General features: G+C 33.0%; 1 non-coding gene across 1 annotated transcript; it reads right to left on the bottom strand.

The window, feature by feature from the left end:
* Window positions 1-15,624: 15,624 nt before the first annotated feature.
* LOC139846188 (small nucleolar RNA R71) lies at window positions 15,625-15,731 on the bottom strand. The gene has a single exon (XR_011758924.1). It is a non-coding gene; the product is annotated as a small nucleolar RNA R71 (small nucleolar RNA).
* Between the last annotated feature and the right edge of the window lie 322 nt (window positions 15,732-16,053).

The raw sequence follows: 16,053 nt of genomic DNA, 5'->3' as shown, positions 1-16,053 counted from the left end.
AGTCTTATTTTTACATATGTATTTCATTGTTAATACACTTAATAATATATTTACTTATCATTTAACATAATTAACCAAGTGTATCAATATCTTAATATGATTCATATGTACCTAGTAAGACGTTGTTATAACGATAATCGTTATATATATCGTTTTCGAGTTTTTTAAATTAATAGTCTCATTTTTATGTATATAACTCATTATTAAAATACCTAATGAGATACATACTTATAATAAAATCATGTTAACTGTATATATAACCATATATATGTCATCGTATAGTTTTTACAAGTTTTAACATTCGTGAATCACCGGTCAACTTGGGTGGTCAATTGTCTATATGAAACCTGTTTCAATTAATCAAGTCTTAACAAGTTTGATTGCTTAACATGTTGGAAACACTTAATCATGTAAATAACAATTTCATTTAATATATATATAAACATGGAAAAGTTCGGGTCACTACACATATACTGATTAAAAAATGATGTAAGCGGTGATGAAATAGGATCAATAATTGGTAGTGTGTACCAATAATGTAATATGATGTAAGTAGTGATGTGTCGTGTGTACCAATAATGTAATATAATGTATGCGATGATGTAATAAGTCCAATAATTGGTAGTGTGTACCAATAATGTAATGTGACATAAGCAGTGATGTAATAGGACAAATAATTGGTGGTATGTACCAATAATTGGTAGTGTGTAGTGCTATTTACGGCCTATAAATATGTAATGTCGGAAGAAGAAGAGATCATAGAAAAAATATGATAACTTCCTCCTTCTCTCATCTTGTATAATAAACAAAATTTGTGTGTTTAAGTATATTTCATAAATCATCTCTTTTTACTTTCAACGAGTTTCTCTCCTCACTGAGACACCCCCTCTATGGTATCCGAGCCAATTCCATTCTCTGTTAAAACAATCATGATTTACTAAGCCACTTTTCTGGTAAAGCACCCTTATATGCAAAGTAAGCTTATTTCTCATATGTTTTGCTACTTCTTTTATTAGTGAAACTATTGTTCATCCAAGATAAGTATGATTATAGATGCCATAATGTCTATAACAGAAAACATGGATGATATCTAGTTTGAATGACTAGAAGTACGTGCAATAAAATTTCTTTAAAAAAGTATTCCCGGAGGCCGGAGTGTTGTGTAAGCCAAAGGTGGGCGTTGTTGAAACACGTAGCCATAGGAATTTGGTTAAAGGAAAATTATTGCTTTCAAAACCCAATCACAGAAGAATTTTGTAAAAAAGGTGTGTAATACCAAACCTTTAAAAAATATGTCTTTTAGATCTTTATCAAATTCATCCTCTTCGTTTTCTTCAAAATTAGTTTATTTATATCAAATGTCATATGTAGATGATGATTCATAAATCCCAGAATCTAGATACCCAGTAGTTAACCCTTATGATGTTTATAAAAAACCTTCTTCTTCAATTTCAAAAGTAGCTTCTCAAGTTTTTCATTCTTCAAAAAACCCAAAAATAAAAGAATTCATCCAAGCCTCTCGCTTTGATCAATATCAAATCCCTTCAGACTCAAAAGAACAATTAATATCTCTTGAGTTACCAAAACATTTGGTCCCTAATTGGTAAAGAGCTGGTTATACCCATATGCACTTTGGTGCAATCAGATTAGCTCTTACTTTTCATGGAAGAAAAAGATTAGGAGTAGTTTCTCTAATAGCTCTCCTTGATTCAAGATTCACAAGATATCAAGATGCTTGTATTGCAACAGTGCAAACAACATTAAATGCTGGAACAGTCTTTTTGACTTTTTTCCAAACTTTAATATGCCCCTTACAGATCCCTCACTGTTGACAGCCTTGAAAGTTCAAATCCAGATGACTGGTGCTCCACAAGTTAACACATATGCATCTACTCTCCATTATCAGATGGTATACAGAGTACAAAACCATGCTTTTGATATACCAGTTCCATCTCATATAAACACTAAAGATGCCATATTTCTTAATATTGATTCTTCAGCAACACCCAGTCTTTCCTACATCCCAAAACAAATAACCAAAGAAGCCCTATGTGAATTACTCCCTTCCTCTTGGTTAACAAATTATGAATCAATCCATTCTCATATTCAAACAGCCCAATCAACAGATTCAGTTTTTCATACTGGACCTGATGGTCTTGTTGAAATTCGTTTTCCCAAACCAAACGTTGTTCAAAGTTGCCCAGTGGTACCCTCAGAACTAAATGTTTTGGATACATATCCATTGAAAGTTGCATACTTAACAGACAAAGGGAATCCAGTTTACCATGGTAAAGATCCAGTCACAGGTCATATTTGGTATGATGATTCAATTTGCAAGTGTTACTCTTGTCTAAATCCTGAAGATGATGATGAAGACGAAGACTTGTATATACCACAACCTTCTCGACAAGTTACCAGACCAACAAGAAGAAACCCTAGATCTAATAGATCAAAGGATCCCCACCCAGAATGCAACATGTTAGAACCACAAATCCTATCATATGAACAAGAATTTCCACCCCTCAAATCCTTCCAAAACCAAGAAAAAATCTTTCATTCTTGGAAAATTGAAGCTCCTGCAGCTATAGACCATCAAGGAAGGCGTACCCAATAAGCACCGGTTGAACAAGTACTTAATTGGCAATCAGAGAACCAAGTTGCTCAAAATAAAGTGTTAAAAAAGCTTTCGGATGACAATGAAAAATTGAAATCTAAAGTTTTTTCTATAGAAGCAACCACTGCGGAAATCAAAGCCAAGATTGATATACTTCATGAAGAATTGGTGATGGTAGTCACGATAATGAAAGGTACAGCTAATTATTCTGAATTCCTTTCTCAAAAGGAACAAGAGAAAAAAGCACTTGAAAATCAGTTGTCCTATTTTCAAAACAAGCATAACCAATTCTCATTTTTCCCTTCAAATCCTTTCTCCCCAAAAGTTTCACTATAGATGATCTTCCCTTTTCGCAATGGTGAGATCGCATGCACCATTTCCTTGCATGGTGCACAGCTGAATTAGAAGAAAATGATATGCATGAAGTTTGTAGAAGATTTTTTGCAAGATTTGAAGGCAGACTTTCTGATTGGTATCATTCCCTTAGATAATACCGCCAAATAGAAATCCGTTCAGCCAAGACCCCGATTGATCTTATGAATTATATTCATACAAAATTTTTTGGTACTGGAGATCAGATGCTTAATACAGCCCGTGAAGAATTCTTAAAGATGAAATGTTGCTCTTTCAAAGATAAGCACCTGAATAAGCATTATAATCGAATGTCAAAACGATTTTATATGCTTGGTGGAATAGATGATGTTAATCTCAAGCAAGTTTTCCTAAATTCTTTCCCTGAACCTTTAGCAATTGAAGCATCCCAAACTATTCAGAAAACTGGCAAGCAATTGAAAGATGTTTCACTTGGTGTTCTATATCAGTTTATTACTGAAGTATTAAAGAAATTTTGCAACCACAAAAAATTTCTCAAGTATGTTGAAGAAACTAGTTCCAAGCTTGGTAATGCGTGTGATGATAGAAGATTCAAGATAAAATGCAAAGATGAAAAATGCAGTTGCACTTCCAAACGATCTTCAAGTTTCAAAAAACACAAGATGAAGCCTTTCAAATAAGGAAAATGGAAGTTTCTAAGGAAAAGAAACAAAAAATTCTCTTCAAAGAAAAATTGATGTTTTATATGTGGTAGAAGTGGTCATTTTGCAAAAGAATGCAAAGACAAGAAAAAGAACAAATTCATGAAACAAGTCTCTATGATTACAGAAGAAGACTCATCTGATCATGATGTTGAATCTTTATTTTCTCTTGATGATGAGCCCAATGATGAGACATTTCTGATGATTCAATAATCTAATTCTGAATCGAGCTATTAAGAAGACACTTCAGAAAATGAATCAATGATGATAGATATCCAAGAAGTCTACCCTGTTGAAAGAACTGTCCCTTATGCACCTATCCAAATACCTCTCACTCACTATTCAAAACCTCAAACTATCGTAGCCTTTTTTGACACTGGTTCTTCCTCAACCATTATAAACCCAGATCTCCTCCCTTCACACATGTGGCAACCATGTTCTCAAAGCTTTCGAACAGCTAATAGTTCTTCTCTTTCTATAGAACTTATTAGTAAACCTTTGTTAATAAAACTCTTCCCACATTGTATAATACGTCATAGAATTTTAGGATCCCATCTTCCCAACAAAGATTTGTTACTCAGTTTTGATGTGTTGAGTCAAGTCAAAAATCTTTCCTGGTCAAGTCAAGGTCTCAAATATAAATCTTTTGTTTTACCCTGGTTATCACTAACACAATTGCAGGTAAATACAATCGACAATGTTTTTGGAGAATTTTCAACAATGATAATTAGTACATCCTGTGCTAATTCACATACAGAGTTTCTTCAAAAATGTAAAATCCTTTGTGGCAGAATCCAGAGTTTTTCATCAAACTACCTTTCAAACTCAATGAAGATGTTAATCCAACAAAAGCAAGCCATCAAGGAATGAATCCAGAAGATTTGCAACTTGCGATTCAAGAACTCTCCCAGTTACAACAAGAAGGACTGATTGAACCAACAACATCCCCATGGGCATGTGAAGCTTTCTACGTCAACAAACATGCATAACAGATACGTGGCAAGAAAAGACTTGTAATCAATTACAAGTCTTTAAATGAATTTCTTGCAGATGATAAATTCCCTCTCCCGAATAGATAGACTCTCTTCCAAAGCCTAACAAATGCAAAAGTTTTTTCCAAGTTTGATCTTAAAGCAGATTTTTGGCAACTTGGCATCCATCCTGAAGAAAGATACAAGACAGCTTTTTGTATCCCTGATCATCACTACCAGTGGACGGTAATGCCTTTTGGATTAAAAAGTGCTCCTTCAGCCTTTCAAAAAGCAATGATCAAGATCTTTGAACCAATTCTCCAGAGTGCAGTAATTTATATTGATGACATTCTTTTTTTACAAAAAATGAAGAAGAACATTTAGTGCTGCTAGATAAATTCCATTCATTGCTTTTGCAATATGGAATTATGCTTTCTGAAAAGAAGATGATGCTGGCAACCTCCCAAATTGGTTTCTTGGGAATGACGATCAACAATTCTCAATATCACCTTCAACCCCATGTGGCAAAAAAACTACTAGAATTCCCGGATATGCTTTCCTCTACTAAAGAAATTCAACAATTTCTTGGTATTGTAAATTACATGTCCCCATTTATCAAGAAACTTTCTCATCTAACCAAACCACTGTATCAAATGCTCAAAAAGAATCCTCCATCCTAGAGTTTCCAACAAACTAAAGCGGTGCAGCAACTCAAAAGACTAACTGATAGTCTTCCTCTCTTCAAATTCCATCCAATGGAAAAAGAATATTGCAGACAGATGCAAGTGATGAACATTGGGGAGCAGTCCTTTTAGAAGAAATTAATGGTATTCGTAATCTTTGTGGATACCAAAGTGGCCATTTCAAACCTTCTGAAACCCATTACCATTCCACTTTCAAAGAAATCCTTGCAGTAAAAAATGGCATAAAAAGGTTTGCATTTCACCTTATTGGTCACAAATTTCTTATTGAAATGGATATGTCTTCATTCCCTAAGATGTTGCAATTCAAGAACAAGACAATCCCTCATCATCAATTACTAAGGTGGGCGGAATGGTTTTTCCAATATGATTTTGAAGTCAAACACATCAAAGGATCAACCAATTTTCTCCCAGATTTTCTCTCAAGAAAAGGTGCAACAAAAAATCCTTCCCTAATTCCCGTGATAGCAATGCTGTAGCAAGAAGTTGGATCCTCATCTTCTTCATCTTCTTCCTCACCAACAATATGGCAAAGAATGAATGAAGTCCCATATGAAATCACATAAAAGATCCTAGAAAAATCACTTCCTGTTTACTGTCATGAAACATGGACAGCATACTGGAAAATACTTGCTAAAAAGTATGGAAATAGCGCTTTTTAAGGAATGACCTTTAACTCTATTTATCCTTTCCTCAATCTTTTCCATATTCATGATCCATATCACCTTGTCCCTGAGGCGATTCCGTTCTTCTTCAATCTATCTAGGTGTCATTATATTGCAATGGTGTTTAATGCAAGTGTCATGAATGGATATTTGTTTTTAACACAGATAGGAAGATCACAAGAAGAACAACCCATGTTTAGGAATACCATCAACTTCCTTTTAAGATATCAAACAATGTCTTTTTGGGAATCAATTTTTGGTAGTTTCCTCACCACTTATGTGATAATCATTTTTCACCAGCAACTAGTCAGATGTTCACAGTATCCAAACAGCACAATAATTCACCAAAACTCATCCACCAGAATTTATGGCTGGTATGGATATAATCTTCTAAGTTCCAGGAATGCTCATCTAGAACAATGGTTATTATTCAAAGTAGAAATGAGTCAGCTTAATGGTTTACAACACACATTTTTTGACTCAGCAGCTTTTCAAGGAGCAGATCATCTTATAAGTCAGACACCGGCAACACCCTTGGATGCATTCATCAGAGATAATATACGATAACATGCTTTTATGATGAATATTGGAAGAATCCAAATAGATCCAGATAACCACATGGATGAAATGTCATCGGAAGAAAAGGTAAGCAGTGATGTAATAGGACTAATAATTGGTAGTGTGTACCAATAATGTAATGTGACGTAAGCAGTGATGTAATAGGACTAATAATTGGTGGTATGTACCAATAATTGGTAGTGTGTAGTGCCATTTACGACCTATAAATATGTAATGCCGAAAGAAGAAGAAGAGATCATAGAAAAAATATGATAACTTCCTCCTTCTCTCATCTTGTATAATAAACAAAATTTGTGTGTTTAAGTATATTTCATAAATCATCTCTTTTTACTTTCAATGAGTTTCTTTCCTCACTGAGACACCCCCATCATGATTGTTTTTACGAGTTTCACAGTATCGGAACAGCACAATAATTCACCAAAACTCATCCACTAGAATTTATGGCTGTTCGGATACCATAGAGGGGGTATCTCAGTGAGGAGAGAAACTTGTTGAAAGTAAAAAGAGATGATTTATGAAATATACTTAAACACACAAATTTTGTTTATTATACATGATGAGAGAAGGAGGAAGTTATCATATTTTTTCTATGATCGCTTCTTCTTCCGGCATTACATATTTATAGGCCGTAAATGGCACTACACACTACCAATTATTGGTACATACCACCAATTATTGGTCCTATTACATCACTGCTTACGTCACATTACATTATTGGTACACACTACCAATTATTGGACCTATTACATCATCACTTACATCATATTACATTATTGGTACACACGACACATCACTACTTACATCATATTATATTATTAGTACACACTACCAATTATTGATCCTATTTCATCACCGCTTGCATCATTTTTTAATCAGTATCTGGCCATTCATCGCTGTCAAAATCATCTCTAGGATGATTTATTGATTTTTCCGATGACGTTTCATCCATGTGGTTATCTGGATCTATTTGGATTCTTCCAATATTCATCATAAAATCATGTTATCGTATATTATCTCTGATGAATGCATCCAAGGGTGTTGTCGGTGTCTGACTTATAGGATGATCTGCTCCTTGAAAAGCTGCTGAGTCAAAAAATGTGTGTTGTAAACCATTAAGCTGACTCATTTCTACTTTGAATAATAACCATTGTTCTGGATGACCATTCCTGGAACTTAGAAGATTATATTCATACCAGCCATAAATTCTAGTGGATGAGTTTTGGTGAATTATTGTGCTGTTTGGATACTGTGAACATCTGACTATTTGCTGGTGAAAAATGATTATCATATAAGTGGTGAGGAAACTAACAAAAATTGATTCCCAAAAAGACATTGTTTGATATCTTAAAAGGAAGTTGATGGTATTCCTAAACATAGGTTGTTCTTCTTTTGATCTTCCTATCTGTGTTAAAAACATATATCTATTCATGACACTTGCATTAAACACCATTGCAATATAATGACACCTAGATAGGTTGAGGAAGAACGGAATCGCTTCAGGGACAAGGTGATATGGATCATGAATATGGAAAAGATTGAGGAAAGGATAAATAGAGTTAAAGGGCATTCCTCAAAAAGCACTATTTCCATACTTTTTAGCAAGTATTTTCCAGTATGATGTCCATGTTTCATGACAGTAAACAGGAAGAGATTTTTCTAGGATCTTTTCTGTGATTTCATATGGGAGTTCATTCATTCTTTACCATATTGTTGGTGAGGAAGAAGATGAAGAAGATGAGGATCCAACTTCTTGCTGCAGCATTGCTATCACAGGAATTAGGGAAGGATTTTTTGTTGTACCTTTTCTTGAGAGAAAATCTGGAAGAAAATTGGTTGATCCTTTGATGTGTTTGACTTCAAAATCATATTGGGAAAACCATTCTGCCCACCTTAGTAATTGAGGATGAGGGATTGTCTTGTTCTTGAATTGCAACATCTTAGGGAAAGAAGACATATCTATTTCAATAAGAAATTTGTGACCAATAAGGTGAAATGCAAACCTGTTTATGCCATTTTTTACTGCAAGGATTTCTTTGAAAGTGGAATGGTAATGGGTTTCAGAAAATTTGAAATGGCCACTTTGGTATCCACAAATATTACAAATACCATTAATTTCTTCTAAAAGGACTGCTCCCAAATGTTCATCACTTGCATCTGTCTGCAATATTCTTTTTCCATTGGATGGAATTTGAAGAGGAGGAAGACTATCAGTTAGTCTTTTGAGTTGCTGCACCGCTTTAGTTTGTTGGAAACTCCAGGATGGAGGATTCTTTTTGAGCATTTGATACAGTGGTTTGGTTAGATGAGAAAGTTTCTTGATAAATGGGGACATGTAATTTACAATACCAAGAAATTGTTGAATTTCTTTAGTAGAAGAAAGCATATCCGGGAATTCTAGTAGTTTTTTCGCCACATGGGGTTGAAGGTGATATTGAGAATTGTTGATTGTCATTCCCAAGAAATCAATTTGGGAGGTTGCCCGCATCATCTTCTTTTCAGAAAGCATAATTCCATATTGCAAAAGTAATGAATGGAATTTATCTAGCAGCACTAAATGTTCTTCTTCATTTTTTGTAAAAAGAAGAATGTCATCAATATAAATTACTGCACTCTGGAGAATTGGTTCAAAGATCTTAATCATTGCTTTTTGAAAGGCTGAAGGAGCACTTTTTAATCCAAAAGTCATTACCGTCCACTGGTAGTGATGATCAGGGATACAAAAATCTGTCTTGTATCTTTATTCAGGATGGATGCCAAGTTGCCAAAAATCTGCTTTAAGATCAAACTTGGAAAAAACTTTTGCATTTGTTAGGCTTTGGAAGAGAGTCCATCTATTCGGGAGAGGGAATTTATCATCTGCAAGAAATTCATTTAAAGGCTTGTAATTGATTACAAGTCTTTTCTTGTCATGTATCTGTTCTACATGTTTGTTGATGTAGAAAGCTTCACATGCCCATGGGGATGTTGTTGGCTCAATCAGTCCTTCTTGTTGTAACTAGGAGAGTTCTTGAACCGCAAGTTGCAAATCTTCTGAATTCATTCCTTGATGGCTTGATTTTGTTGGATTAACATCTTCATTGAGTTTGAAAGGTAGTTTGATGAAAAACTCTGGATTCTGCCACAAAGAATTTTTACATTTTTGAAGAAACTCTGTATGTGAATTAGCACAGGATGTACTAATTATATTTGTTGAAAATTCTCCAAAAACATTTTCGATTGTATTTACCTGCAATTGTGTTAGTGATAACTAGGGTAAAACAAAAGATTTATATTTGAGACCTTGACTTGACCAGGAAAGATTTTTGACTTGACTCAACACATCAAAACCGATTAACAAATCTTTGTTGGGAAGATGGGATCCTAAAACTCTATGACATATTATACAATGTGGGAAGATCAACATTTCAGTATGAATATAATTCATAAGATCAAACCTGCTTTAAGATCTTTGAAAGAGCAACATTTCATCTTAAGAATTCTTCACGGTCTATATTAAGCATCTGATCTCCAGTACCAAGAAATTCGGTATGAATATAATTCATATGATAGGATTTATGGTTCTAACATGTTGCATTCTGGTTGGGGATCCTTTAATCTATTAGATCTAGGGTTTCTTCTTGTTGGTCTGGTTGCTTGTCGAGATGGTTGTGGTATATACAAGTCTTCATCTTCATCATCATCTTCAGGATTTAGACAAGAGTAACACTTGCAAATTGAATCATCATACCAAATATGACCTGTGACTGGATCTTTACCATGGTAAACTGGATTCCCTTTGTCTGTGAAGTATGCAACTTTCAATGGATCTGTATCCAAAACATTTAGTTCTGAGGGTACCACTGGGCAACTTTGAACAACGTTTGGTTTGGGAAAACGAATTTCAACAAGACCATCAGGTCCAGTATGAAAAACTGGATCTGTTGATTGGGCTATTTGAGTATGAGAGTGGATCGATTCATAATTTGTTAACCAAGAGGAAGGGAGTAATTCACATAGGGCTTCTTTGGTTATTTGTTTTGGGATGTAGGAAAGACTGGGTGTTGCTGAAGAATCAATATTAAGAAATAAGGCATCTTCAGTGTTTATATGAGATGGAACTGGTATATCAAAAGCATGGTTTTGTACTCTGTATACCATCTGATAATGGAGAGTAGCTGCATAGGTGTTAACTTATAGAGCACCAGTCATTTGGATTTGAACTTTCAAGGCTGTCAACAGTGAGGGATCTGTAAGGGGCATATTAAAGTTTGGAAAAAAAGTCAAAAAGACTGTTCCAGCATTTAATGTTATTTGCACTATTGCAATACAAGCATCTTGATATCTTGTGAATCTTGAATCAAGGAGAGCTATTAGAGAAACTACTCATAATCCTTTTCTTCCCTGAAAAGTAAGAGCTAATCTGATTGCACCAAAGTGCATATGGGTTTAACCAGCTCTTTGCCAATTAGGGACCAAATGTTTTGGTAACTCAAGAGATATTAACTGTTCTTTTGATTCTGAAGGGATTTGATATTGATCAAAGCGAGAGGCTTGGATGAATTCTTTTGTTTTTGGGTTTTTTGAAGAATGAAAAACTTGAGAAGCTACTTTAGAAATTGAAGAAGAAGGTTTTTTATAAACATCATAAAGGTTAACTACTGGGTATCTAGATTCTGGGATTTTTGAATCATAATCTACATATGACATTTGATATAAATAATCTAATTTTGAAGAAAATGAAGAGGATGAATTTGATAAAGATCTAAAAGACATATTTTTTAGAGGTCTGGTATTACACACCTTTTATACAAAGTTCTTCTGTGATTGGGTTTTGAAAGCAATAATTTTCCTTTAACCAAATTCCTATGGCTACGTGTTTCAACAACGCCCACCTTTGGCTTACACAACACTCCGGCCTCCGGGAATACTTTTTTAAAGATTTATTGCACGTACTTCTAGTCATTCAAACTAGATATCATCCATGTATTTTGTTAAAGATGATAGTGCTCCAAATGAACATATATTTAGTCGCAATATCATCCCAATATGTAAAGTTTTTAGTTGTAATTATTCTATTTTTAAGTTGTAATCGTTTAAATAAATAAATGTGAAGACGAAGCACGAAGATTAAAGAATTGAAGAAAAAGTGACACTAAAGCTTGAAAAGTGCCACTAAAGCCATAGTGCACTCAAAAGTGCCACTAAAAGTGAGTTAAAGACTTGCGCAGATTTTGGGAGTTAAGGAAAATAATTTTTTGTGCAAATTACAAATTGCGAAACATAAAGTACAAGATACTAAAGCGTACGAAAAGACGTTCCAAAATCCGGAACCGAGACATAAACCGAGCATCAACGCGCGAGTCAACGGACCTAAAATTACGGACCTAAATATATATATATATATATATTATATTATATATTATATTATATATTATTAAAATTCAGAGCCACCCAAGTTTTAAACATCTTGTGAGCTGGAACAGCTGGCCATGCGATCGCATGGCCAGGAAGAGTGTTATTCATGCGATCACATGAGATCAAGAGACAGGCCAAGTGCTATAAATAGCCAACGAATTCAGACGAATTAATTACCTCTTCACATATATTTCTTTCTTTCTATCTATATGTAATATATATTTATATTATAATTTTAATTTAAGTTAATTATAATAATAAAGTTATATTTAGTTGGGTTATTGTAAGAAATGTTTTACGGATTTTAAAGTCGGAACTCTGTCTGAGTAACGCTACGCGATTAATAACCACTGTAAGCTATGTTCTTCCTTTTTAAATTAATGTCTCGTAATTAAATTATTATTATGCTTATTTGAGCCGAAGTAATCGTGATGTTGGATTAAATATTAAGACGGGGTTATTGGATTTTGTACCATAATTAGGGTTTGGACAAAAGACCGACACTTGTGAACATTGGTCTATTGACTATTAATAGGTGGGGGGTATTGTCTAATTGAATGACAACTCATTGGAACTTGTCGAACCTATCTTCAAATTAGTTAATCTAATAATTATTAAAATGATTATGAATGTCCTATTTAGTGACGTTTATACAACATCATTTACAATCATTTAATTAATCAATTGGATTGGGTAATTTATTATTCATTATGACCAAGTAAATAAATTAATGTATCATGGACTAATTAAAACAGGGGTGGATTACATACAAGGATAATTGGTGTAATTGTTAACAAAATATTAAAACATTGGATTACACGCAGTCGATAACCTGGTGTAAATATTAACAAAGTATTAAAACCTTGTTACAGTTTGAATCCCTAATTTGTTGGAATATTTGACTTCGAGAATAAGGTTAATTTAACGAGCATTTTATAATTATGACCGATGGACTATTATGGACAAAAACTAAATAGGTATCAAATAATCCAGGACAAATGGCAATTAACTCAGGGTAATAAATCAAAACGTCAAGCATCATGATTACGAAAGTTTAACTAAGTATAATACTTTTATTGTATTTCTCATCGTACTTTTAAATACTGTCATTTTAATTATCATACTTTTATTTTATCGCACTTTTAATTATCGTCATTTACTTTACGCTTTAAATTAAGTTATATTTAATATTTTGCATTAGGACTTAAAATCGACAAATCGGTCATTAAACGGTAAAACCCCCTTTTATAATAATAATAATAATAATACTTATATATATATATATATATATATATATATATATATATATATATATATATATATATATATATATATATATATATATATATATACATACATACATACATATATATATATATACATATATATATTTATATACAAATATAGTTAATAAAAATATAGCGTTAAACTCAACTGTATCCCTGTGGAACGAACCGGACTTATTAAAAACTACACTACTCTACGATTAGGTACACTGCCTATAAGTGTTGTAGCAAGGTTTAGGTATATCCATTCAATAAATAAATAAATAACTTGTGTAAAATTGTATCATATTTAATAGTATTTTTTAGTAAAATATAATCTATTTCGTACTACCCCTCGCACACATCAAGTATTTTTGGCGCCGCTGCCGGGGTACCGGCGTAACGCTATATTTTTACGCTATATTTTAGTAAAACTATATTTTAAAAAAAATATATTATTTCTTATTTCATAAAAATATTTTGTATTTATAATAAGTGTTAAAATAATAATAATAATAAAATATATATATATATATATATATATATATATATATATATATATATATATATATATATATAAATATATATATTTTTAAGATTTGATATATATATTATTAACAAGTACTTTTATTTTTGGATTTAAAATATAAGTTTAATTTAATTTATATAAATATTTTGTAATAAATCAGAAAATATAAAAAGTAATCGGGCTGAACACTGTAGCAACCCAAACACTTCTGGCCTGGATCCACATACCATGCGATCGCATGGATTTATAACCTCAAACTCATGCGTTCACATGAGCTGAGGTGACAGGACCTGAATCCTCTGCAGTACAGAGTAGGGTTTGATTTTTAATAATAATTATAATTAATTAATTAGTAATTAGGGTTTATTTATTTAATATTTAGTTTTAGTTTTTAATTAAATTGTATTTTTAAGTTCTAATTAGTTTTATTAATTTTAAAATTAATACTTTTATAAAATAATAATATAAAAATAATATTTTTATAGAAATAAGTAATTTTATCATTTTTTTGTCTCTTTTTATAAATTGTATATTTTAAACATTTGTATATTTATCGTTCGTAATTAGTTTTAAAACTTAGTTTTTGCCGTAGTTATTTTATATTTCTAGATTTTTGGGCTTTGCCGTAAAATCCCTTAAGTGCTTTTTCTTTAGATTAAGATTTAGGCGCTTTAAAATTTTACGACGTCGCTTATCACTTTAGTTTTACTAAATTTTAGTGCCTTTTTAAGTAATTGCCATTTTTTCTTTAGAATTCCTTTTAAGTTTTAATACCTTTAGGCGCAACTTTTTAATTTTTAGTTTTTAGATCTTTTAAGTTTCGACGCTTTACTTTCTTTTTATTATTTTTCGACTTTTTATTTTTCAACGTTTTTCGACGCGCTTTATCTTTTTCATTTCTACGCTCTAGTTTCGAGGACATAGAATTTTCTTTATTTTCTTTAAATTTTGACGAAAAATTATTTTAAGCGATTAAATTGATAGACATTCAAATTTTCTGGTTCGTAGTAATAGTTGGATTTGTTAGTGGATAGTTGTGGGCTTCCGATTTAAAGGGTCCTGGCTACCTGCTGCATTTATTGGCTATTCGAAACGTGGGCAAAATCAAAAAAGTCTATTAATTTAATAACTTATATAATATTTATCTTTATAACTAATAGGATATTCAGTAAATGCACCAAACAAAACGTTCACCACCTTTCATACATTCACCACCTGTAACTCGATGAAGACATCTAGCCAATATTGTCGCCGTTGATTTTTTTAGAATCATCATCTAGTCGAACAAGTACTCCAACTCAAATTTCCGATAATCCAATTGTTGAAACCGACTTCACAATTGAAAACCCAGAGGATATTCAAGGACAATTCAGAGATCCTGAACCACTAATCATTCCTCCTGATCCACAAATTATTCATCCGGAGATTATCGAAGAAGAAACCGTTAAATCAGAATCCTCTAGTGATTCGAATTCAACAAATTTAGATATGACAGAAATGGAACCTCAAAGTATGGAAGACCGAATGAGAGGCACACGCACGGGCCAAGGTCACGCCATTATTAAGCCAGATTTTAATGCGCCAGATTATAAAATCAAAGGACAAATCCTACACATGATAACTAATCAATGCCAATATAGTGGTACGCCAAAAGAAGATCCAAACGAACATCTTCGAACCTTTAATAGGATCTGTACTCTATTCAAAATTAGAGAAGTTGAGGACAAACAGATCTATCTCATGTTGTTTCCCTGGACTTTAAAGGGAGAAGCCAAAGATTGGTTAGAATCGTTACCTGAGGGAGCGATTGACACATGGGATGTTTTAGTTGAGAAATTTCTTAAAAGATTCTTTCCGGCATCTAAAGCCGTGAGACTTCAAGGAGAAATTGTTACGTTCACGCAAAAGCCAAATGAAACTCTATATGAGGCGTGGACAAGATTCAAAAAGTTGTTGAGAGGATGTCCTCAACACAGTATAGAATCTTATCAAATAGTACAAATATTCTACCAAGGATGCGACGTTGCTACACGAAAAGACATCAACACAACAGCTGGTGGTTCCATTATGAAGAAAACCGCAACTGAAGCTCACAAAATTATTGATAACACAGCATCCCACTCACATGAGTGGCACCAGGAAAAAGATATTTTTCGTTCATCTAAAGCGGCTAGAGCCGATTCTAGCCATGACTTTGATTCCTTTCCGCAAAAATAGATGCTTTCGAAAGACGAATGGAAAAGATGACTAAAGTTATTCACGCAATACGAATCAGTTGTGAGCAATGCGGTGGACCACACT

The sequence above is a fragment of the Rutidosis leptorrhynchoides genome, chromosome 4 (genome assembly GCF_046630445.1).
Source record: "Rutidosis leptorrhynchoides isolate AG116_Rl617_1_P2 chromosome 4, CSIRO_AGI_Rlap_v1, whole genome shotgun sequence".
Classification (NCBI taxonomy): domain Eukaryota; kingdom Viridiplantae; phylum Streptophyta; class Magnoliopsida; order Asterales; family Asteraceae; genus Rutidosis; species Rutidosis leptorrhynchoides.
The sequence above is the reverse complement of the archived record's forward strand: the minus strand, read 5'-3'. Positions and strand labels throughout refer to the sequence as shown.